The sequence below is a fragment of the Notechis scutatus genome, chromosome Z (assembly GCF_049901735.1).
Source record: "Notechis scutatus isolate UNSWTSFEM ecotype Mainland chromosome Z, rNotScu1.2, whole genome shotgun sequence".
In the NCBI taxonomy this organism is placed as follows: Eukaryota; Metazoa; Chordata; class Lepidosauria; order Squamata; family Elapidae; genus Notechis; species Notechis scutatus.
In genome coordinates this window covers 47981438-48008736 of record NC_142025.1, presented here as the reverse complement: position 1 = coordinate 48008736, position 27299 = coordinate 47981438, and the positions used below count along the sequence as shown (strand labels likewise).

At 37.6% G+C, this 27299-nt stretch overlaps 1 pseudogene; it reads left to right on the top strand.

The window, feature by feature from the left end:
• The first annotated feature begins 8281 nt into the window (after nucleotides 1–8281).
• Nucleotides 8282–27299, top strand: part of LOC148128845 (macrophage mannose receptor 1-like) — a 41443-nt pseudogene continuing 22425 nt past the window's right edge.

Below are 27299 nucleotides of genomic sequence, written 5' to 3'. Positions count from 1 at the left end.
CTAAGAAAAATAAGTGGCGATAATGCAATTCTTACAGTGTCCGAATATAATTATTTTTCTGCAACCAGATTCTTTACCAATTAAAATCTGTATGAGATAGAGCACAATACAGTAATCCAAACAGAAGTAAGCTACAGGTCACTGAAACTATTTATCTCTTTCTTTGTAAATATCAGCTGGAAATTTTTCTAAATCTTGACATAAAGATAATGTGGGGTACATGATGCAATGAGAGGGACAACCTCTGAGATCTGGTGCAAAACATATATGAATTGGCAAGCGTGGTACAGACCCTATTCAGATTCTGCATATGTGCAGGAACTGTAATGCTATGTGGAAATGACCTTGAGAAATTTGGCAAAGAGATACTGCCAATGGATTGGTAAAATAAAAGATAGTTCCACTCACAGCTGGATAGTCAGTGGAGAAAATGGCTCAGAAGATAATTTCTCTAGTTTGTAGGGCAGGGGATGAGGGGAGAGCTGAAGAATTGAATGTAGAAAGGAGAATGAACTCATTTGTCATATTTCCTGTCTGGTTTGCCCCACAAAGCAAACAGGAAGCCTATAGACGGCAATGCATGCAAGAGAAGATCAGATGATAGATGGCATGGCATGAATCCACAAAGGGCCAGGCACTTACCAGAGCAACTTGCAATCTTTCCTACTAACATCTTTGTTGATAGACAAGCTTGAAAGCATCAGGCCAATACAATGATCAACAAACAGAAACATGCCCATTCTGGGTATGTGATCTGAATGGATGGTAGCCTAGGAAAAAAATGTTTTACAAGGATCAGGGAACAAGAAGAAGACCAAGACCAAGGTTGAGGTGGGTGGACACTTTCAAAGAGATTACTGGGATATTTTTTTTTTGGAAGATTTGTAAAATACTATTAAAAACTATCCTCACAATGAGATGGGCAGTATACAAATTTAGATAGATAGATAGATGATAGATAGATAGATAGATAGATAGATAGATAGATAGATAGATAGATAGATAGATAGATAGATAGATGATAGAGTTGGCAAATATTTATCCACATATTCATCAGGAGCTGAACCTGACTTGATGGCACTTAATTCATTACTGACCAAGTAATATTGCTTTTCCATGTTTCCAATAATAGCGGTAACTCAGTATAACATAGATAGGCCTGGAGTTATGACCACAATTGGGACCAGAATTTCCACTGTTAAGCAAGGAGGTTACTAAATGAGTTGTACCCGATTTTACAACTTTTTTGCCATGGTTGTTAAGCAGATCACTGCAGTTCAGAAATGCGTGCGCATAGAACCGCGCATAGAACCGGTTGGAAACAATTTGGAAACCTACCACTGCTGTAGTTGTTATGTGAATCACATTATCATTGAGTAAATCCAGCTTTCCCCATTGACTTTGCTTGTTGGAAGATGCTGGGAAGATTTCAAATGATGATCACATGACCATATGATGCTGCAGCTAATAAAGGCATGCTGGTTGTCAAGCAATGAATTTTAATCAGAGGACCAAGTTGACATTGTAATGGTTGTAAATGGGAGAACTGGTTGCAAGTCACTTTTTTCAGCACCATTGTAACTTCAAAAAGTTATTAAATGAATGGTTGTAAGCAGGGGTAGGATTCAAATTTTTTAACAACTGGTTCTGTGGGCTTAGTTGGTGGATGTGGCTTGGTGGTCATGTGACTGGGTGAACATGGCTTGGTGGTCATGTTATTGGTTGGGCGTGGCCAACTCAATATCACTCACATCAAGGCATGCATGACCTCACCTGGAATCTCGCCTGACTGTGGGGATGCTGCAACAGTCGTAAGTGTGAAAAATGGTCATAAGTCACTTTTTTCAGTGCCATTGTAACTTTGAATGGTCACTCCACACAAGCCAAGTACCAGCAAAGGAGGGGGAAAAAACTCCAGAGAAGTTCCTGAGACAGGAAGTCTAGGCCTGCCAAGAATGTAATAAGGGTTAACGTAGAGGCAGTTTCTATAAGCAACACCAGAACATTTCCTTCCTGCCTTCCTTACAGGATTAGGCCAGCAATTTCTTCTAACAACTGGTTCTCTGAACTGCTTAGAATGTTAACAATCGGTTCTACCGAATAGGTGCGAACTGGTAGAATCCCACCCCTGGTTGTAAGAACATAAAATAAATAAAATTTGGGATCGATTTGCTATTCCCTTTCTAGTGTTTAGAAATAATATTATAGGAACAGATGGTCAAATTGTTTCCGCACTATGGCATAGAAAGTACCCTCAATTCTCCAACTACCAGTGTACAATAACTGTGACTGAAACACAAGTTATTCATGGTGATATCTCACAAATGGAGAGTGAGGATTTAAATAATTGTTATAATGATAAGCTGAAAGTAAGAATCCATTGTATGCTTCTCATTTTTAGTAAAAGTATAGTGCAAATAAGTAACAAGGCAACTAGTACTTTATCAGTATTTCAACATCAAATACAGATAGACTAGCAGATGCAGCCTTAATTTTGTAAGACATTTTAAGCATGAACAGAAAACTACTTGTGAAACTACTTTATAAGTTTCAGATGCACTCAGTAGCAATAGCATTAGATTTAGACTTATATAGGGCTTCATAGTGCATTGCAGTTCTCTCAAGTTGTTCACAATGTTAGCATCTTGCCCCCAACAATCTGGGTTCTCATTTTACTGACCACCAGAAGGATGGAAGTCTGAGTCAACATTGAGCCAGTCAGGATTAAACTCCTGAAGTGAGCAGTGAGACTGCAATCCTGCATTCTAACCACTGCATCAGCACAGCTCTATTCTGAATTTCCAATTAAAGCTATTCATTTTTCTTTGCTAATACAGATGGGCCAAACATATATTCTCATGTCACTGGAATAAATTGTGGGGTAGCACTGTCTTCTTTCAGCTTCTCTGGAAACTCTGTCACTCTCCAGTTCATCTCTGATTCTTATGCAAATGGAAAGGATTTAGACATAGAGTTTCATGGCTCAGGCAGTGATAGTAAACTTGTCTTTGGAGATGGTGAAGTACACTTGCATCATTAGTTGAGAGCAAAAACATTTTTTATAGAATTTGGTGGTAAATTAAATAGAATTCAATTGTTCCCTGATTAATAGACTTTCATTCCTTTTATTCAGGTTGTGGAGGTACTTTGCATGCAGACAAAGATATTACTTCATCTAAATATCTTCAGAACTATCATCCAAATCTCAGTCGTTCTTGGCTTGTTCTGATTCCTGATGACTTCATCATTGGTGTCCATTTTGAAGAACTGAATGATGATGAGTTCTGCATTCATAGAGATTATATTGAAGTCAAAATATTTGTTCATGTACAACAATAACAACAGTTGCAATTAATATTTTGCTGCTGGTTATCTAGTTTCACATCTTCAAGGTTGTGAATTTCACCTTTCCAAACATTTCAACTTTCCAAACAAAACCTCATTCAAATCTCTAGCATAGGGGCATCTTACTGGGCAAGCTTTGACTCTTTAATATAGACCAAAATGGAGCTATACATGCACAGAAGATTACAAATGCAGTTAATAGACATGAAGACCTATATGTAAATTTTTATTGTGGATTCTCAATTCTAGATTTTTCTTCCATCTTCTGAATCATGAATACCTGGTTGTTTTTGATGGCTTTGAAGTCACTGATCCATATTATAATAGCTCTCTAACTTTCGATCGGCTGCCATTTTATCTTCATTCCTTCCATTGTATAAGGCTTATGGTAAAAGAAATACTTTCCTCAAAAATACTATTTAGCATGAAAATCTGCAGATGAGCAGTAGTGCACTTTGAAAAAAAAATAACATCAAAAATGTCATCAAGAAGCACAGCAAGGAATGTTTTTTGCGCCAACTCAGAAATCTCAAACTGCCAAGGAACTGCTGATTCAGTTCTACAGAGGAATTATTGAGTCTATCATCTGCACCTCTATAACTGTCTGGTTTGGTTCTGCAACCCAACAGGACAGACACAGACTTCAACGGATAATTAGAACTGCAGAAAAGACAAATGCTACCAACCTGCCTTCCATTGAGGACCTGAATACTGCACAAGTCAAAAAGAGAGCTGTGAAAATATCTATAGAGCCCTCACATCCTGGACATATTTTTTTTCAACTTCTACCCTCAAAACAATGCTATAGAGCACTGCACATCAGAACAATTAGAACACAAGGATAGCTTTTTCCCAAATGCCATCACTCTGCTAAACAACTAATTCCCACAACACTATCAAACTATTTACTAAGACTGTATTACTATTATTCTTCTCATCCTTCTTATTACCTATCTCCTCCCACTTATGACTATAACATTGTTACTTGTATATCTACAATTTATAGTTTTATATGTTTTCCAGTATGATTTGATTGCTTATTAGTAACCTATGACTATTACTATGTTATGATTCTTTATGAATGTTTTTTTTTCTTTTTATGTACCCTGACAGCATATTATGCACCAAAGACAAATACTTTGTGTGTCCAATCACGCTTGGCCAATAAAGAATTCTATTCTATTCTATTCTATTCTATTCTATTCTATTCTATTCTATTCTATTCTATTCTATTCTATTCTATTCTATTCTATTCCATTCTGTTCTGTTCTGTTCTGTTCTGTTCTGTTCTGTTCTATACATTCCAAAGCTGCTTTGAACGAAGTTTTATTAACATTTCTCCAAATTTTAGAACTCCTAATCATTTCTGTGAATTCTGATTTCTGATTTATCAAATGAGGCATGGTTTGTGTTTGTAGATTTATTATGAAGCTAAAATGAAAACCTGCTGCTTACAAAAATTAGTAAATTAAGTTACCTGTATAAATTTGCTTTATTTGTATAGTGATGATGTCACTCAAATAACATTATTTATAATGCTGCAGTGTTATTCTCGTTGAATTCAATAGACCTTTGGAAATAATACTTCCCCCTTGCAAAATCTCAAAGAAAAAAGCACCGAGGAGGGGAGGGCTCACCTCGTATAAATAGGGAATTTATTTTAAGGGGGAAAATTGCTAGCAGTGACTTTTCTTCTCTTCCTCTTTCATTTCCTAGATAGATAGATAGATAGATAGATAGATAGATAGATAGATAGATAGATAGATAATTAACATACCATTAAAAACTGAATATATCCTATTAAAGTCATTCCATTCAAGCAACTCTTTTCATAATTATATGGATCTAAAAGAAAGGCATTTGCAGCATATTTTATTTAAAAGCTTCTTGGTTGAATTTACTGAATAGTGAATCAGAACTCATCATTGGAAATTAATAATTTTCTAATCTGATGCTATTTTTTTACAGTATTTATTATTCCAATCAGAAATATTAGCAAAATATGCTCAATATGGTGTTGTGACATAGATTAAAACCCCTACCAGCAGTTGACCTCCCAATGACCTTGACCTGATGTAAACTCCTTATCACAAGATTCAATGATGATTCACAGCTGACCCATCATGAAAGCCTCACTTGACACACCCACACCTTATAAACAGAAGAACACTGACACTTATGTTCCCTAAACTCCACCAAAGATGTTGCCTGCCATAATCTGGTAATGAAATGTTCGGAAACCAACCCATAAGCTTGGAGAATGAACCTACACCCTCATTTCTTATTTTATAACTGTTTTAGTTTGGCTGGGGAATCCTGGGAATTGCTGTGGAAAGTCCACACAACTTAAAGTTGTCAAGGTTGAGAAACATTGCTGTAGAAACTTAAACCATATTCTTTTTTTTTTCTGTTCAATAAATCCAGTGAACTTCTTGTTGATGAATGGTAGGTGGTTGGAGTGCAACCATCCTGATTAAGAAGAGGGCTCAAGTGAGGAATCAGCCTGGGCTCCCATGTAAGCACAAGAGGGCTAGGTATGACCCACCCCTAAATGCCTTAGAGTAGGAGTATCAAACAAAAGGCCTGAGAGCTGTAACCAGCCTGCAGGGTGCTTAGATCTGGCCTGCAGGATCAGCCTGGAAACAGCAAAGGACTGGCCCGTAGTGCCTCTGCCAGTGAAAATGGAGCTCGGGCGAGGGAAGGCGCACATGCAGCCCTCCACATCCAATTTTTGCTGGCAGAGGGCTATTAAAACAAACTAAAAACAAAACAATAGAAGAAATGCTTTCCCATTTGCATTTGAACATTCAAGAAGGGACAGGAAAGGAGAAAGGGAAAAGGAAAGAAAAAGATGGGAAGATGGGAAGAGAGCAAGGTAGGAAAAATAAGAAAAGAGGGAAGGAAGGAAGGAAGGAAGGAAGGAAGGAAGGAAGGAAGGAAGGAAGGAAGGAAGGAAGGAAGGAAGGAAAGAAAGAAAGAAAGAAAGAAAGAAAGAAAGAAAGAAAGAAAGAAAGAAAGAAAGAAAGAAAGAAAGAAAGAAAGAAAGAAAGAAGATTATAATGAGAGGGAGGGTTTCAGGGAAGTCCTGCATTAGCACTTGGCCACCACAGGTGCCCCTAACACGAGTCCCATGCCAGGTCCCATGGCCTTGCCCACTCCCACAATGGCCATGCCTACCATTGTCACACCCTCCCCTGTATCCCTCCAAGGTGAAACACAATCCTGATGTGGCCCTCAATGAAATTGTGCTCCAATTGGGCTCAATGGTCATAAGTGAAGGACTATTTATACACATAGTAAACCAAAATATAATCTACCAAAACATGGAACTACAATAAAAGTACAAAAGCACACGTCAACACCTTCAGAATTACAAGATGTCACCTAATTGATTTAATTGATCTTGGCTATTTCTGAAAAAAGTAGAATTGCATCTCATTAATGCAAATCACTGCTATAAACTATTGTTACCAGGGAAGCTTTGATGAAACTGATCATTTCTTCACCAAGAATGAAGCTAATATTGAGAGAATCTACTTTCTATAGTTATAATAAGCAACTATCTGATTTTTTTTTTCAGGTTTGGTGTTCCAGTTTCTCATAAATGTTATATTCCATAAACTATATTTCTATATTTCAGCAATAAAAATATGCATAACAACATAAAATTTCTTGGTGAGAGTCATCTTATTTCCCCTAGACAGAACAGTAGGTTCTAGCTTTTTCCTGTGCTGAATCAGTGCTTTATCATCAAAGTCTCAAGAGTGAAACCAGAGAAAGAGGAAATACTGGTGACACATACATAATTAAGAAATAAGAAAAATGAAATTGGCTGAAAATTATTGGCCTATGACTAGCAATTGCAAGATTAAAAATGTATTAGAGGTTTTAGAAATGTAAAGACATGAATGGAAAAAAATATATATGTCCAGGACAATGCTGCAGGTTCTAATCTCAGCCCATCACCAGGACCAGAGTCTTCCAACATTTCGGACTTGTGCTGGAGCCCATCTGCAGATAATCTGTCTCTCTGTATGTGTGCACTGGGCTGTTATATGCGTAGTATTTATGTGGATAGTGTTTATGAATATATTTATTCTGTGCATAATATTTATAACAACAATGATCACACAATTGAATGCATATCTCCACCAATTTAAACAAAATAACTATATAATAGAAAAGGAATGGAGAAAAGAAGAAAAGATGCAGCCCCACAAGATTTTATGGACTCCCCAAGATACACAAAATAGCCCCCCAGACCTATTCTAAATATTCCTACCTACAACCTAGCTAAATGGCTGTCACAATCCTTAAGCTTCCTGACTCCACCCTCAAACACCACGATCACATCATCCACATAATTTTTGGCACAATTACAAAGTTTATATATGGCCCCTGATGTTATCATAGTCTCCTTTGATGTAGTGTTCTATTTAGATCCAACACTTATGATACGAAGAAACAAATAGAAAACTAGAAGACTACAACACAGCGGTGGTTTCATACGGTTCGCACTGGTTCTACCAAACTATGTGCAGTTTGGCGAACCAGCTGAATCACCATGCCCAGCCCCGCCTTTCAGCTTGCACCTCCCCTCCCAGCAACTCCTTGCCTTTTCTGGGCTCTTCTGCTATTCTATCCACCCCCCTCCAAGTAAGCAATGTACATGCAGACAAAACCCCAAGGCAGCTCTAACATGCCCGAGGGAGGGGCTGGAGCAATTAAACAGATGGCCAAGCTACGTTTCTTATGCACCCCATCCATCATTTGAGTCCAGGCGCCTCAGCAGGCAACAAGCGAGACCTCAGCTGGGCTTCTCAGCAGACGAGGGCTTTGCAGGGGGGCCAATATAGTGCCCAGGGCTGGCTCTGCCCTAAGGAGGCCAAGGGAGTCATTGGAGCCCCAATGAAGAGGGGATTAGGCCCGATCCATCATGATCCATGAGCTGCTGCTGCTGCTGCACGGCTACCTGGATGGCCTCTTCACAGCCTGCAGGTAGGTGTGGCGGTAGGGGAAGGGGAGGCAGACATCCCTCCATGGGCCCAGACCAGTGCCCTTCCTCCTCCTCCTTTTCCTCACAAAGTTGGAATTGATTGATTGGACTTTTTTTAGTCCCACAAACTTCCCTGCACACAATGGTAAAAAATGTGATAGAGCTGGACATCAGGTAAGCAAAGAAATGCATGGGAGAAACGAGGGCATCTGGGCAGTGGTGAGTGGGGCAAACTCTGTGGTGCAGAGGTGCAATGGAGAAATGGGCAACAGAGCAGCCAGCGCAAGAAAAGGAGGCCTCTTTCCCTGTTTTCCTGGTCCTCCTCCTTCTCTCATTCCAGCCGTTCTGTTGCCCATTTCTCCATTGCAGCGCAGTGTCCAAGATCCACTTTGATAGCAGGGGCGGGGGGGAATAATTTATCTGACCAAACTAACCCTGCATTCTCCCATATATTGGGCCCAGCTGCCAATTTAATTCCTTGCCCCTCTCACTTTTGCCCTCAGGCTGACCAACACCCCCTGCATGCAGATCCATGGGGAAGGAGGAATCCCTCCCTCCACTTTCCCCCAATTCTTCACCTTCCCATGCAAGCCCTCAGGAGCATCAAATCCTTGTCTCTATGATAAACCCCTCCTTGATCACAAAAACCTTGATTCTTAAAGGAACTGTGTCCAGAAGTTTGAAACAGCTGCGAGACCAACATGCAGACAAGCACCGTTGGAAACAGCCTTTTGGCAAAGCATGGAAATTTAACAATTGGTTTGCCCAGGATCAGGTTGGCTGTCACGGGAAGCTTGTCCCTCATGTGCGATGGAACTGGAGGATGCAGATGGGCCATGCCTCCCATGACAATCAACCTGACCATGGGGCAAAACGGTTGTTAAATTATTTGAATCCTATCACTGCAACACAGATCAGAATAACCCAACCAGGACAGAAAACATGAAGCTACTCCTGCATTGTCAATGTACTTTCTTCATGTTTAAAAGGAAATATATGAGCAAATAAAAGTATTGCCAACCCCATCTTCCCTGACATACAATTCACAGTGGAGGAAGAAACAGCTAGACAATTACCATTTTTAGACGTATTCCAATTGCTAACCAATTGGAAGATAGAAGTCTACAATCAACAGTGCTCTGGACAGAGTTGCCAAAAAGTTGAGCAATTGCATGTTTAAGGTTATGAAGCACTGAGCAATGAGTCTGCTGAAAAATATAAAGGTAAAAGGGGGGAAAAAAGAATTTAGGAGGATATTGCTCTTTTACACAGAGGTTAATGAACTGTTTATTGTGACTTCATCTTAATCTGTAATAAAGATGTTTTTATTATTGAATGTTTGAAAGACTTTGCCATATGCCTGCTAAGCTATATAAAAGCAAAAGCTGTGATTTACCGTCAAGTCCGTACAGGACAGCCTGTCAGCTTGTTTCCCCTTATCTACTGCCATTGCTATGAGAAGACACCTTCTCCTGCAGATAATTAAGAATTAGAAAGATGATTATGGGCCCTCTAGAGATTCTGTTGAGTGTTAATTAAGGAACCAGCATCTTGCTCTAGAATCAGAGTCAAGTGTTTACTCTATGGACCTACTTCAGACTATTAAAGGGCTAGCCCAACAGAGAAACAAAGATAATTCCTGTCCATTGATCCCACAGCTGCTGCCAGAGTCATCCAAAGCTTTTTTCTTATCATCCTGGCAGATAAACATGATGAAAAAGTTGTTACAATTCCATAATTTCTGAAGTTCTTAATTATTTATTTAAAAACAGTTATGATTTCTTTTGAGGAACTGATTCATATCGATCAAGTCTGAGGAATTCTTAAATGTCTGGCTGGTAAATGTTGGAAGTTAAAGTTCACATGTGAAAATTGCTGACGTTGAGAAACATTGTGCTGAAATAGAGAAATGTGCCTTTCCCTTATCTGAATTACAGCATGTGCTGACCAAGTACTTTCATTCTTTCTTTTTAAAAGATATTTTTTACTTATCTCCAAAGTTAAACTCCAAATTGAGGGGGGAGGAGAAAAAGGAAGAAAAAACAAATATCAAATGCTGACAATAAAAATAAAAAACATGTTTCCAAAAAAAAACAAATGACAAATATATTAATAATACTAATATTAAGTATAAATTGTCATCCTGGTTGAATGTTGAAAAATATATCTAAAATATCTGTTATGTTCTCCCCCCTCCCTCACATACCATGTTTTCCCCAAAATAAGACCAAGTCTTATATTTTTGGGGTTGTCAAAAAAGGCACCAGGACTTATTAAAACAAAACATGGAATACTTACTTACATTCTTTGATAAGTTGTGGCCTCTGAAAAATAGACTCAATTAATTTCCATTGAAAGGATTGAGATCTGAATTTAAGGTGTACCATCATTGGATTATGGTCTGAAAAAGATTTTGGAAGAATATTAGTTTTGTCTTGTGAACCAAATTTTTAGCAATCCTTGTCATATCAATTCTAGAAAAGAATTTATGTTTCAGGAAAAAAAGTCAATTTTTACATCAGCATACATCAATCAAACCTAAAATATCAATTCAAAAATGTTTTGGGGCAGTTTTGATTATTTATCTTTAATTCGTTATCAGTAGATCTGTCCAGTTGTTACTACCTATTCAATTCCCAAGTATATACTAGTACTGAAAAGAAAAGGACAATGTCAGCCTTCCAAGTAACAAATCCCCTGAATAAAAATCCAAATCCACTTTCTTTAAAATGGGCTTATTAGGGATATATTAAATTGGGAAGAAACTGGTGTAATTCCAACTCTGGCTAGATCTCAGCTGTTCATATAGGTATTTTAAAAAATTGGCTTTTTCTTGGTGTGGAGTATACATACCAAATACAGAAGATTTTATTCCTTGTAATTCAATTTACACAATTACATATCTACCTTGATAATCTGTGAATAATAAATTTGATTGTAACTGGGGGTTTATATACAAAACTACTTCATCGATCTTTTTTGTGAGTGACAGAGATATATTCCAAGTTCAGAATTATAATTACTAAATACTTTTTATCAGAACTCTTTAATATAAGTTTCTTCTAAATATATTATATCTTGGTTTAATATTTTTAAAACAATGGAACAGGTTTTTTTTCTTTTTTAAGTTGAACTGTTGAGTTGTCAATGCTCTCAGAGTTTGGTTGTTTGCTTGCAGATGTTTCATTACTTAACTAGGCAACATTCTCAGTATGATGATTGCTCCCTGTTTATCATAGTAACTTGCCCTACCATAGTAGGTAAGATGTGCGGTTTTCTCCTTAATAATTCCTGGATTAGAATATTGTTTTCTATTTAATTGTTTGGTGTTAATCTCTACTTATCTGGGTATTGGTGGCTGAAGAGGATATGTTCTTATTTTTGTTTTGTTTTGCTTCCTTCTTAATTTTTTAATTGAACAGTGTGTAAATATGGTTTATCCTGTGTCTATTGATGGTTAATTGTCTTGAATGAAAAACTTCCAAGAGTGCCCTGGATGATATTTCTAGTTCAGATTAAAATGCACTGTATCTGTCTATTTTATCTTTAGCCTTACAGCAGCAGAATTGTTCATTATGTGAATTTTCTTTCTCAAATAGGATTAACAAATAATTTTGATGCCAACTACTGGATAGGGTTGAATAATCCAGATTTTGACAGTGGATGGCAGTGGAGTAATGACCAACCTTTAAGATATTTGAACTGGGCTCCAGGTGAGTAAATGTGAAGCCATTGGTATTTCATAAAGAGAACTGTAAACATTTAAGGATATTAAGATTATAATATTTGGAAATTCTTATCTCTTTCAAAATAATTCTTTTAAAATAGGTGAAAGTTGAATTTAAATCAATATGTTTAGTCTTGTAGCCATGTAGTAATGATTAAAACATATATACATTATTGATATATGTATTATGTTTTGGATTTAATTGACACTTTCTCTAGAAGTGCTGTAGCATTCTTATATGAAGTATATAAACATTGATTCTTATAGTATTGTCACCTTCACTGTTTTCATCACTCTGAAGATGCTCCTGATCCTGACAGAAAACTCTTAAAAGAGACTCAGCATATAGCTGAATGTGGTAATAATCATCTTCTGTAGAGTTTGTAGGCCTGTGCAAGGTGGCTCCATTCCCCACTAACTCCTGTTACTCATGACGGTTGAAATGGAAGCTGTGCCTTAACTTGTTCTGCCACATATAGTGGCTGGCTCCTTTGATCTGATCAAAAGGGTCACTGATTGAAGGTAGGCAGCCACTACAATCCAGTTCATCAAAGAAGAATACCAGTTTGGCTGACTGTCTTGTTCTGGGGGATTGTACTGAAGCTTTGTTGAAATGAAACATCCTTTCAAAGCTCTACACTGCTGTAATACTTAGCATTATAACAATTGAAAAACTGTCACAAGTTTGATTTGCTTACAGATAAAAATGTTATCATCTTGGACATCAAACACTGATAGGATAATGTAGTTCACTGTCTCTTACAGGTAGCCCTTCTTCAGAAACAGGAAAAAAAACTGTGCATTATTTCAGGGTAGGAATGGCAAATGAGCAAATAATCTGTGTGAACAGAATTGTGGATACATCTGTAAAAGAGTGAACTCTTCAGTACAGGCACCTGGACCTTCTCCAGGTAGATTGTAAACTGGAAATTAAGTTAACCAAATAAATATTTTTTCACTGATATGAATGGCATTCGTGACCCAGATAACATTTTTTCATATCCTTTTCCTACTGATGGTTGCAGGCCACTAGTGGACTGTGGCCTATTCAGAATTGGGCCATGTAAGTGGCTGGCTGGAGTGTGTGCGCAGGCATAGCTCAACTTACATGAGTGAAGGCCAGTGGGCACTATTGTGCATGCGCGCTGGCCTGCCTCTTACACCAATCAAGCTGCATGCATGCATGCCAACCTACCATTTGCATAAGGGCTGCATGTATGCGCAAGTTCGTGCAGCACAGTTCCCCTCTCTAGCAGGGCCGCCAAGCCACAAAGATTGGGGACTGCTGATCTAGAGTAACAGAAAAGAATATATCTACCTGAGGTGGAGAACATGTAGAGATTCAGGTTCATTATGCAGACAGAATTTTGTTTAGGCCAGAAAGGTCCACTCAATGGCAGGAGGCAAGGCAAAAAGCCTAAAATCCTAAATATACACACTTACACTTATAGTCGGGGTGGGTGGGGGAAGAGATGCTTGTTCCTCATCATTATTCTGATGATCCAAGATTCTGAGGGAATAAGGAAAAAATTCTATTTAGCATCAGTTTTATTTAAGAAAATTTTAATATGAGAAGTAGCACACCTCTTAGATGAGTTAAATCCTGAAGATTTGCATAGGAAAGATCTTAAACTGCAGATGGTCATCATCTTATGACAAGGTATCTAACAATAATTCAAAATTAAGACAGACCCAGAATCCAAGTGCTGTAAAACATCTCTAGCCATCATAAAATATAATCTCATCCCTCACCTGCTTCCTGAGTTAATGTAACTGCATTTCAAGGACCTGGCAACTAGCTTACATATGGAGACTTGCTTCCCAGCATGCACTTGGTTAGAGGGTTTGGGCTGATGGGTAAATGAGCAGGGTTAATTTCAAACAATACAGTTGGGACATTGTCTCTCCGGCCACTAGATGGGGTTAGAGAGCCACAACAAAATATATAAACCTTACATGCTGTGCCTGTGAGAATCTCTACTAATTATATATATGTGTACACACACACACACACACACACACACACACACACACACACACACACACACACTGGTGTAGTTTTAGGTTTTCTGCCAAATTTATTTTCAAAAAAGTTTATTCAGTAAATTTCTATGAATTAAGATGAAACTTTTAAAGGAAAGCAACAGTCTAATTAATAAATAGTCATGTCAATTAACATGCACTGCAAAAAAGCACTATATAGGGCATAAAAAGTATCTGCCTGATCCATGAAAAACTAACTTCAAAAATCAGATTTGATTACAATAAATCTTGATCACACTTCTAGCAAATATCCTCATAACAATGGACAAATTACTCTCATCTTTAATAAGAATTGGCAGATTTGCTTCTACTAAATTCTATTTATTGAATTAATTGCATCATAATACAAGGTCAAGATTTTCTCCCTACTTCCACTCCCAATTCTTGATGGTGTACATATAACTATTGTCTTTTTTAGATGATCTTAAGCCAGTTAAATGTCCAGGTGACTGGGTTGGATATGCAAAGCACTGTTACCGTCTGAACAGAGATCGCAAAACGTGGAAGGATGCCTCAGTCTCCTGCCAAAAGGATGGTGGACATTTACTAAGTATACATGACATTGAGGAATACAGCTTTGTTTTTTCTCAGCTTGGTTACAGTAAGTATATTTGGAAGGCTTATTTCCTCTTTCATATACTCTGTGGGTACATGGATTCCAGGAAAAGAAAGGAATAGCTACTGACGTTGGTATCACAAGGGGAAAAAGGTGTTTATTTAGGCCTTAAAATATTTGTAAAAAATCTACTCAGCTTGTGTGGTTTAAATGATGCTACAACTGCTGCATATTTCCATGGCAGATTAGCATATTTCCATGGCAGATTGCTGCATCCAGAATATATCCTAACCAACATAGAACAGAATTCTATGGGTTTGAGGATTATGGGCTTGAGGACTTCATTCATTACATTTGAGAAGAAATAAATAAAATGGATGTATCTTTTTAGAACCAACAGATAATTTGTGGATAGGCCTAAATGACTAGAAGACTTCTTCATATTTTGAATGGAGTGATGGTACTACAATGAGATACATCAGATGGCAGAAAGGAGAACCCACACTTATAAGCAACGTGCAGGAAGACTGTGTCATCATGAGTGGGAAGGTAACAAATGCTTAATTATCCAGTGGATATTTTTTTCTCTTTTCTTTTGGATAACATTTGTGTCTATAAATTTATTTGATACAACTTATTCTTTCATAACATAATTTATTCTATAGATCAATGTTTCTTAAACTTCTTCCTTTCAAGGATACTTTCCATTTTTAAAAATTATGGAGAATCCCTAAAGAACATTTGTTTCTATGGATTACTGATATTTATCATATTATAAATTACAATTGACTCATTTGCTGCTGCAAATTTCACAACTGTGGATGGGCTCTAATATTGTATTATTTTTCAGTGTGGGCTGGCAAATAATTCTGATTTTGTGAGTCTTATGACTACACTTTAAGAAATACTATAATATTCCAATTTTGAGAAATTTTAAAAGGCGGGTTAGAAGCTTTTTTATTTCGTTAGGGGATAAATGTAAAATCTGGTTGTTCTACTGTAATATATCTGACACTTCTACATTAATACTTCAAATAATCATGGATGTGTATATTCTGGAGCTCATCTCAGAGCATTATTTTAAATACATTGTTCTTCCATTGCTTTTTATAAAGTATAGCTTGCTGGGTTGCTGTTAGTACTGAGCTAATTTTATTGATTTGATTTGTAAGGACATCACTTAAATATTTGGGGGGACAGGGAAGATACTAATAAATAGATTAATTGTGTAAAGTAAATAATTTGATCCTCAACACCAATAAGACCAAGGAGCTTATAGTGGATTATAGAAGGAACAGATCAGACATCCAGCCCTTGCTTATCAATGGAGACTGAGTGGAGCAAGTGGCCAGTTTTAAGTTTCTGGGTGTTACCATAAAAGAGGACCTCACCTGGGGTGCTCACATCGCAGCACTGGTCAAAAGGGCCCAGCAGAGATTATACTACCTGAGATTTCTCAGAAAACAACAACTGAATGAAAAACTGCTGGTAATCTTCTACCGCTGCACCAGAGTATGTTAACGTACTGCACCTCTGTATGGTTTGCCATTGCACAGTGGCAGATAGGACAGCACTCCAGAGGGTTAACATAATTGCTCAGAAGTTCATTGGTTGCCCTCTCCCCTCTTTGAAAGAGCTTTATAGCTCCCGCTGCCTTAAGAAAGTTCAAAACATTCTCAAAGATCTGTCTCATCCTGGGAACCCTGTTTTTGAACTATTACCATCTGGCAGATGGTACAGAATAATAAAAACAAGAACACATAGGCTGAAAACAGCTTCTATCCCAGGGCAGTAGCTCTTTTGAATTCTACTGTATAGTGCAGTGTTGGTGTGGTATCGGGGGTTTCGGTTCAATGTGTGGAGTGTGAAGGATGTGTGTTTGTGTTTATTTTTATGGTCATGATGTGCACTGAAGATGGGGTTTGATTTCATTGTACGAGGTGCAATGACAATAAACTAAACTAAACTAAACTTAGCTTCCTATATAACTTTATAATTAGAGAAGGCTCTGAGGGCTACTAAGAAAACAGATAAGTATTAAAGATTTTAGACAACTGCAACTATAACAAGCATTGTGCAGTAGTCCAGTTCATAAAAAAGCAAAATAATGGGAAGAATGGGCAAAAGATACAAGTATAATGATTTAAATTAAAATGAAATAAATAAAATAGAATTAAGAAGAGTGAAAAGCGGGGAGAAGCTATATAGAAGATATAGAATGATAAATAAGATAGGTAATGGCATATAAGATGAACATGAATTTAATTGAAGTCCATATAAAGAGAGGTAATCTGGGGCCAAGCTACTTTCTAAAAAGAAGTTTTATGTTTTTGTGTTTTGTGTGTTTATGTTTGTTTGAGAATTGATAAAACCTTGGAGGAATGTTGGATGAGAATAACGGTAAACAAGTCAGAGAGAAATGAAGATGATGAATATAAAATAGATAAATATAGGGAAAAAAATAATAATAATGAAATTGAATAAGAGTAAAGAGAAATAATGAGAAATTTGCTAAAAGATATTTATATGTTCATATGGAAATGGAGTAAAATAGAATTATGTTCTATAAAATAATGTTTTATCCGACTTGTAAAAATTTATAATGGAAAGAGGTTTTATGTACTCAATGGTTAATGATGGTTTGTTTGTCTTTAAAACTAATAAAATTTGTTTCAAAAAAAAAAAGCAAAATAATATAAATCATAACAAAAATAGGAATGGGTTAAAATAATGGATTCCTTTTCAGTGAAGTTTGTACACCTTTCCATCCTCAGATTGGATACTGGGCAGATCATTTTTGTGAAGAGGATACATCTGTAAAAAAGAACCTTCAGAATTTCTTCCTGGAAAAGATGAAGTTGCTGATGCAAAGTGCCAGAAAGTAAGTTGCAAGAATTTTGTAGCTCTTGATCTATTCATTTTCATATAAAATTTTAGAGATACGAACCAGAAATCTAGTATTTCCTTGAGATGAACATTTCCTGCCACTCCAAACATTGGTGTTGACTACTAGCAACCACATAGATAGATAGATTTTTCTCTGCAATATTATAAGAAGACAAGTTATTCATCTTTACTATATGATAAAGAAGAAAAAACTAGCTGAAGTAATGGTTAAGCAGAAAAAATACATTTTGATATAATTTTTATGGATAGGAATATATTTAGATTGGGTTGAATATGAAAACTGACCAGATCACAGCATAACCAGACATAATGGCAGATTTGTTGGACATCCAAATTGAAAAAAATGTTCTTACAAAATTAAGCAAATCTAAAAGGTATGATACAGAATTGGAATGTTGTGAATTTACATGTATCAAAATTTATTGATTTCATAGCACCTTTTCAATTCTGGGTTCAAAGTGTAGAATAGTGAGATTATTACATAAAGTATAAACATTAAAAAATTAAAAATTGCACTTTCATCAAGAAACTTAGATAATCCAAGAATCTTTGGATTTGGGCAGGATAAAAATATGAAAAATAAATCAATTAATCCAAGCTAATAAGGTTCTGTGTGTATTATGCTATGTCAACAGGGCTGGAAAAGGTATGGTTTCTATTGTTACTTAATTGGAAGGACACCTGCAACATTTTCAGAAGCTTGTGAAACAAAACAAGAATTTCTGATCTCTGTGGAGAATAGGTAAAATATGGTGAAAGGAACAAAACCAAATGTCTTTACAGTGTTCAAGATAAAATGCTATATTAGTAAATAGTACAGATATAATTTATAAATAAATGACATATTTGAGTTGAGTTACGTGATTAATTTTTTCTTTTGATAAGGGTGTGTGATCAAAAAAAGTATGGAGACCATTACTATAGTGATTCCCAGCAACTCTAAAATATGTAGACTTCAACTCCCAGAATACCCCAGACAGACAGTTGGGGAATTCTGGGAGTTGAGTCCACAATCTTAAAACTGCCAAAAGTTGGGAGAATATTATGATTTAATTGCAACTAGCAATTAGCTGGTCAGACTAAGTTTAGAGAGCTGCCACATGTGACTTTTTTATTTGTAGCAGGGATTGAGCAGGCTCTACCATTGGCCATACTGGTAGGGTTTACCCCAGGCACCATTTATTAAGAGAACTCAGCAAAATGGAGACCCGCCTTATCCTAAACCTTCAAAAGGACACAGCATTGTAAGTCTATAAGAGAAGTTTAACTGCTGGCCTTAGCAAAAGTTATGGAAACATACTTCTTACCTCTGATCAGGAGTTTGTAAAAAGATTTTAAACCTCCAGATCTGACAGGATGATGATGATAATTATAATTTTATCCCATCTTTTAAAAATATACAAATGTACTGAATCCTCCTGCCTCCTAGTTTCCCCACAACAATCCCCTGAAGTGGATTGACTAGTAAAAGTGTAAAATGGGCCTAAGGTTAACCATCTGCAGAATCTGAAAGTGGAAAAAAAATCATAGACCATCCTGATTTGAATTATTTTTACCACAGATTTGAGCAGGCCTTCCTGACTAGCCAAATTGGACACTTTCTTGAAAAATATTTCTGGATCGGCCTTTCGGATGTAGTGAATCCAGGGTCTTTCAACTGGACCAATGGAGACACCGTTCAGTTCACTTACTGGAATGCAAAAATGCCTGGTATGGAGTCTGTCAGAGCAAATACAGGCAGGAAAGCTTTTATGTTCCTTTAGCTTGTCTATAGAGATGCATTAAATCTGGCTCTGGTCATCCATTCTGCCAGGCCCAAATCCTGGCTGTGTTGCCATGAGAACGGGAGATGCTGCTGGATTGGGGATGTTGTCAGTTGTGAGGAAAGGGCCGCCTTCCTTTGCAAGCATTTGACTGAAGGAGTGACGCCTCCTCCAATCCCGAGAACAATGCCCCGTCCCCCATGTCCTGAAGGATGGACTGCAAGTCCAATGAGGAATGTCTGCTTCAAGGTGGGTCAGCTTGTTTGCTTGCTCAACCAGATCAGGCCAAGTCAGGAGGCAGACACTGCAATAGGAGCAGGCATCACAGTTTGTTCTCCCTCCTTTTCCAGAGGGAATTTGGTGCCCTAAAGTTATGATTAATTTTCCTCTGGAAAACCAATACAGTGATTGGGAGAACAGGAAAGACATCATAGAAAATGCTGGAAACTGATCATATTCCAGTTTCCAGCATTTGAGAACATGAATTGCAACAAATGTCAAAAATAATTTTAAAAGTTTTTTTCATCATGTAAGGTCAAGGAAACAGTCCACTGATAAGGAAGTGATGAGCAGTATGTGAAAAGCAGACTTGCTTAATTCATTCTTTGTGTCTGTTTGAACACAAAAAGGGGGAAAATAGCACAATCTATCAAAAACAGAATCTTAAAAGACAATAGGAATACAAATTCAAATAGGAAAGAAAATTATAAGAGAACACCTGTTCACTCTAGATGAGTTCAAATCACCAATACCAGATGGATTAATCTCAGAGTTCTGAAGGAGCTGGCAGAGAGCTGATGTGGTTCCCATCTTCAAAAAAGGAAGAAGGTGGATCCAGAAAATTACCAGCCAATCAGTCTGACATGAATAACTGGAAAAATCCTGGAAAAGACCATTAAGAAAAGGATCTACAAATAACCTAGAAGCAAGCAAAGTTATAACCAAAGTTATAACCAGAAGGTTTCTGTCTTGCTATCATAAAGAAATCATGCTAAACAAATCTTATTTTATTATTTAACAAAGTAACTAAATTAGTGAACCAGCGAAATGCAGTGAACATAGCATACTTGGATTTCAGTAAGGCATTTGACAAAATAGACCACAAATATCACTACCTGATGGATTTCTAACTGGCTGAAAAACTTCATTCAATGTGTAATTCTTAATAGAACTACATCTGCATGGAAGGAAGAAAGCAGTAGAATACCCTGAGGCTCTTTCTTAGGCCCAGTACTCTTCAATGTCTTCATAAACTATTTAGATGAGAGAATAGAAGGGGAATTCATCAGATTTGCAGATGACACCAAACTGTCAGGAATAGCCAATGTCCAAAAGATAGGCTCAAGATCCAGAAGGATCTCGGCAGACTTAAACACTGAGCCCTATCTAACAAAATAAATTCAATGTAGATAAAACTAAAGTTTTACAGTTAAAAAAGAAAAACTAAATGCACAGGTATAGAATAGGTGGTACCTGCTTATAGAAGTAACTGCGAGAAGGACCCTGGAATCTTAATGGATAATTACTTAAATATGAGCCAGCAATGTGCTGCAGCAGCCAAAAAAGCGAATGCAATCTTAGGCTATGTTAATAGAGAGATAGAATCAAGAGCATATGAAGTGTTCAGCTTTATAATGCCTTGATAAGACCATATTTGCCTAGTGCATCCAGTTTTGGTTGCCACCATATAAAAAAGATGTTGAGAGTATGGAAAGAGAAGAGCAATAAAAATAATTAAGGGACTGGAGTCTAAAACATATGAAGAATGATTGCAGCCATTGGGTATGTCTAATCTAGTGAAAATAAGGACTGGGGTGACATAATAGCAATGTTCCAATATTTGAAGAGCTGCCACAAAGAGTTGCCACTATTTTCCAAAATAGCAGAAGGCAGGACAAGAAGCAATGGATGGAAACTAATCAAGGAGACAAGCAATCTGGAAGTAAGGAGAAACTTCTTAATTAACCAGTGGAATAGGTTATCTTCAGAAGCTAGTTCAATCTCCTGCCCAAGATAAGAGTCATTGTAGCATCTCAGATAAATGGTTGTCCTATCATTTCTTGAAAAGTTCCACCTATAAAGCACCCACAACTCTGGGAGGCAAGCTGTTCCAGTGCTTAATAGATCTCTCATTGTCAGAAAATTTCTCTAGTTTCCAGGTTGGACCTCTGATGAACATCCACCCATTCAGTCTTGTCCTATCCTCAAACCCTTAAACCCTTGTTTAAGACACAACCAACAATGTTTCAAAAGCATCCTATCCCAGGATTTCTGGAGCAATAGCAGGGTAAAGTCATACAAATGTTTTGTAAAATTGCAACTGTTGTTCCTCTTATAGAGTTACGCCATGTTTATGTTAAAACATATGACGTTTTATTTAAAACTGTTACCTCAATGAATCAGACTTAAATGAAAAGTACATGCCAATTTCAACTCCTTCTGATTTCAATACTCAAAAACCACATTGGCAAAATTTTGTTAACTGCCCATCAAACATGCAGACAAAATCATTAAAAGGTAATTATGATACATTTGGATTTTTCTACATACTAAAACTGATGGCTTTTAGAAAGTAAATATTTAATCCATTTTAATTTTTATTATAGGTATACCATGAATTGTCTCATTGGTCTTCAAGAAACATATATGATGAAAGATGCAAAATAATATGGGGAGATCCTGGATCCTGGTCACCTTTTCCATGTCATATATTATTAATTGGATTTGTCAAATTAAAAGAGGTAATATGCTTTTCATTCTCAAGTAGTTTATTAGTATATTGCTCAACCCTAAAATTTGCTTAAGACTCTCAAATTCCTCCCCCAAAAGAGACTTCATATGAACTGTAAAACTTGTTGACTTCATATGAACTGTAAACTTGTTTTACAATTCATATGAAGGTCCCTCTTTCTTTTGGGGCAGGAATTTGAGAGTCTTAAATATAGTTCCCTTTTAAGTCTGCAGGTTTTAAATTTCTATTTACTCTATGACTAATTAAGTACCATGGTACAATGTCAAATATAAATATCTGCATGAATTTACATCAAATAAGGCATTATTGATGCCAATAAGTTGTTTCTTCTTCTTCTTCTTCTTCTTCTTCTTCTTCTTCTTCTTCTTCTTCTTCTTCTTCTTCTTCTTCTTCTTCTTCTTCTTCTTCTTCTTCTTCTTCTTCTTCTTCTTCTTCTTCTTCTTCTTCTTCTTCTTCTTCTTCTTCTTCTTCTTCTCCTTCTCCTTCTCCTTCTCCTTCTCCTTCTCCTTCTCCTTCTCCTTCTCCTTCTCCTTCTCCTTCTCCTTCTCCTTCTTCTGCTTCTGCTTCTTTTTCATCATCATCATCTTAGTAATTCATGAAACACATATGCTGCCTTGGGGCTCACAACAATCAAACAAAGAGATTTGAATAAAACCAATAAAAGAATAAAGATAAAGATAAAATTTGGCAAGGGCAATGGAGCGAGGAATCTCACTCTTCCTTTTGTTGAGTTGGTGCTTTTGTTGTGGCTGTGGTTTTAACCAAGCCTCTCTAAAGTCTGTTCTCCCTAAGTTTGTGCAGTATGTGTAGTGTACCACCAGAGGTAAGAACACTTTAGACAATATGTATTCAAACTTAAGAAAGGCATTTTGAGCAATTTCCCTTTCCCATCTGGTTATGCCTGACTCTCTACTATTGTGCCCAAAGTATATACCCCTTAGGAAAAGGATACAGGCTAGCCATGCCCAGTTCCTGTAACCATTCTTAATATGTTTTAGTCTCCAGTCCCCTAATCATTCTGGTTGCTCTTCTCTGTACTTTTTCTAGAGTCTCAACATCTTTTCTATAATGTAGTGATCCAAACTGGATGCAGTACTATAGGTGTGCTTATTCACTGTTACATAGTCTGTGCATGTTTTAATGTGTGAGAGTACAATGTCAGTGAATTCTTGCATCTCCAAATGTTCAAATATATTCCACTTGGTAATCTCAAAGCAGCCCTGCAATTGGCAGAGTGCTCCCTCTGGCCAGATTTTGACAGTTTTCCTACAAGGTCCCTTCCAACTCTGATGATCTGTTATCTGTTATGCATGAACATCAAGTGAGAGCTGTGCTGAAGGCCATAAATCCCAACAAAGCTGCAGGTCCTGACGGGGTGCTGAGGAAAGTGGTTGAAAACCTGTACTGACCAATTAACAGGAGTCCTGACAAGGATTTTTAACATCTCCCTGCAACTGGCTAGAGTCCCATAATGCTTGAAAGCAGCCACAATTATCCCAGCTTCAAAGAAACCAGCCATAAACAGCCTGAATGACTATATTGTACTCATTGCACTGACGTCTATAGTGATGAAGTGCTTTGAGAGACTGATCCTACAATACCTCAGGTCCTGCCTTCCATCGAATTTCTATCAACACCAGTTTGCTTATAGAAGCAACAGGTCGACAGAGGACGCCATCACCACTGCGGGGAGGTCCCACTCACCATCCTCAGGCTGGTGCTTTCGGCTTCGTGCTTGCACTTCGTGTGTTTGTATATATATATACAAACACACACACACACACTAGACGCAATCTATATAGACTTCTGTAAAGCCTTTGATTCAGTGGTACATGACAAACTACTCCTAAAACTAAAATCTTATGGTATCTCTGGACACCTGCATAACTGGATAGAAGCATTCCTGTCAAACAGACAACAAATGGTCAAAATTGGGAGGGTCCTATCAAATTCTGTACCTGTCAACAGTGGTGTCCCCCCAGGCAGTGTTCTAGGACCAACTCTCTTCATACTCTACATAAATGACCTCTGTGATCATATTAAGAGCAACTGTGTTCTTTTAGCTGATGATGTAAAGCTATTCAACACCACAGACAATAGTGCTACCCTTCAAAAAGACCTTGACTATGTATCAGAATGGTCAAAGAAATGGCAACATCAAATCTCAACAAATAAATGCTCTGTCTTACATACAGGTGAAACTCGAAAAATTAGAATATTGTGCAAAAGTTCATTTATTTCAGTAATGCAACTTAAAAAGTGAACCTAATATATGAGATGGACTCATTACATGCAAAGCAAGATAGTTCAAGCCATGATGTGTCATAACTGAGATGATTATGGCTTACAGCTCATGAAAACCCCAAATCCACAATCTCAGAAAATTAGAATATTGTGAAAAGTTTTAATAGTCTAGGCTCAAAGTGTCCCACTCTAATCAGCTAATTAAGCCATAACACCTGCAAAGGGTTCTTGAGCCTTTAAATGGTCTCTCAGTCTGGTTCAGTAGGAATCACAATCAAGGGAAAGACTGCTGACCTGACAGTTGTGCAGAAAACCATCATTGACACTCTCCATAAGGAGGGAAAGCCTCAAAAGGTAATTGCAAAAGAAGTTGGATGTTCCCAAAGTGCTGTATCAAAGCACATTAATAGAAAGTTATGTGGAAGGGAAAAGTGTGGAAGAAAAAGGTGCACAAGCAGCAGGGATGACCGCAGCCTGGAGAGGATTGTCAGGAAAAGGCCATTCAAAAGTGTTGGGGACTTTCCCAAGGAGTAAACTGAGGCTGGAGTCAATCCATTAAGAGCCAACACACACAGATAGATCCTGGACATGGGCTTCAAATGTCATATTCCTCTTGTCAAGCTGCTCCTGAAGAACAAACAATGTCAGAAGCATCTTATCTGGGCTAAAGAAAAACAGAACTGGTCTGTTGCTCAGTGGTCCAAAGTCCTCTTTTCTGATGAGAGCAAGTTTTGCATCTCATTTGGAAACCAACCAAGGACCCAGTGTCTGGAGGAAGAATAGAGAGGCACACACTGCAAGATGCTTGAAGCCCAGTGTGAAGTTTCCACAGTCTGTTGATTTGGGGAGCCATGTCATCTGCTGGTGTTGGTCCACTGTGCTTCATTAAGTCCAGGGTCAACGCAGCCATCTACCAGGAGATTTTGGAGCACTTCATGTTGCCTTCCACAGATGAGCTTTGTGGGGATGCTGACTTCATTTTCCAGCAGGACTTGGCACCTGCCCACACTGCCAAAAGCACCAAAACCTGGTTCAGTGACCATGGGATTACTGTGCTTGATCGGCCAGCAAACTTGCCTGACCTGAACCCCATAGAGAATCTATGGGGCATTGCCAAGAGAAAGATGAGAGACATGAGACCGAACAATGCAGAAGAGATGAAGGCTGCTATTGAAGCATCCTGGTCTTCCATAATACCTCAGCAGTGCCACAGGCTGATAGCTTCCATGCCACACCGCATTGAGGTAGTAATTGCTGCAAAAGGGGCCCAAACCAAGTACTGAGTAAATATGCATACTTATACTTTTCAGAGGTCCGATATTGTTCTATGTACAATCCTTGTTTTATTGATTGAATATACTATTCTAATTTTGTGAGATTGTAGATTTGGGGTTTTCATGAGCTTTAAGCCATAATCATCTCAATTATGACACATCAAGCCTTGAACTATCTTGCTTTGCATGTAATAAGTCTATCTCATATATTAGTTTCACCTTTTAAGTTGCATTACTGAAATAAATGAACTTTTGCACGATATTCTAATTTTTCGAGTTTCATCTGTATTGGCAATATATATATATATCAGAAAATAAAATACAAGCTGAATAGTCAAGACCTTGTTGATGATCCAAACTCTGTCAAGGACCTTGGAGTACTCATCTCTAATGATTAAGTACTAGAGCCCACTGTAATTACATAGCCAAAAAGGCATTAAGAGTTGTTAACCTAATCTTACGGAGCTTTTTCTATGTTAATATTACACTAATAACTAGAGCATACAAAACATTTGCTAGACCAATACTCGAATACAGCTCATCAGTCTGGAACCCACATTACATATCTGATGTTAACAGAGTTGAGAAAGTTCAGAAATATTTCACAAGAAGAGTTCTTCACTCCTCTACTTGTTGCAGAATACCTTATGCCACCAGACTTGAAATTCTAGACCTAGAAAACCTAGAACTACGCCACCTTCGGTCCGATCTAAGTATAGTATATAAAATCATACCTTGCAATGTCCTACCTGCCAATGAATACTTCAGCTTCAACCATAACAATACAAGAGCAAGCAATAGATACAAACTCAAGTTTAATCGCACCAAACTTGATTGCAGGAAATACGACTTCCGCAACAAAGTGGTCAATGTCTGGAATACTCTACCTGACTCTGTGGTTTCTTCCCCAAACCCAAAAACTTTAACCTTAGACTTTCTACTATTGACCTCACCCCTTTCCTAAGAGGTCTGTAGGGGACGTGCATAAGTGCACCAACATGCCGACCGTCCCTGTCCTATTGTTTCTTTTATTTTTCTTATATGTATCCACGTGTTCATAACTATGTTTTTACTTATACCTATTACCTATTTACTTATACCTATTACCTATTAAGCAATTGACAAACCAAATAAAATTAAAAAAATAAAAATAAAATAAAGACCTGCTTTTCCCTCCCCTTACTTGTGACTGAATCAAAGACTTCCTGACAGATCGTCCACAAACAGTAAGTGCTGGGTCCTTTACATCTTCCACTCTGAAGCTCAGCACAAGCTGCCCTCAGGTCTGTGTGCTTAGCCCCTACCTGTACTCACTGTATATTCAACATCATAATAAAGTTTGCAGATGACACAATGGTGCTGGAGAGGACAAATCAGCATACAAGGAAGAAGTACAGAAGCTATCCACATGGTATTCAAAAAACGACCTACATCTAAACACTTGCAAGACAAAGGAGATGGTGCTGGATTTCTGGAAGCAAAGAGAGGAACCTGCCCCACTGTATATCAAGGGGGCCATGTGGAGAAGGTTTCTGTTCTGTATTAACGTACTCCAAATACTGACTCCTGATTGCTCCACGCAAACGGCATTGTGATTGGTCCACTGAATGGCAGTGATTGGTCCGCTAAGAATCAACTACGATTGGCCGAGCCGATCGCAGGAGATTCAAAGACCTGTCATTGGCCGGCGAG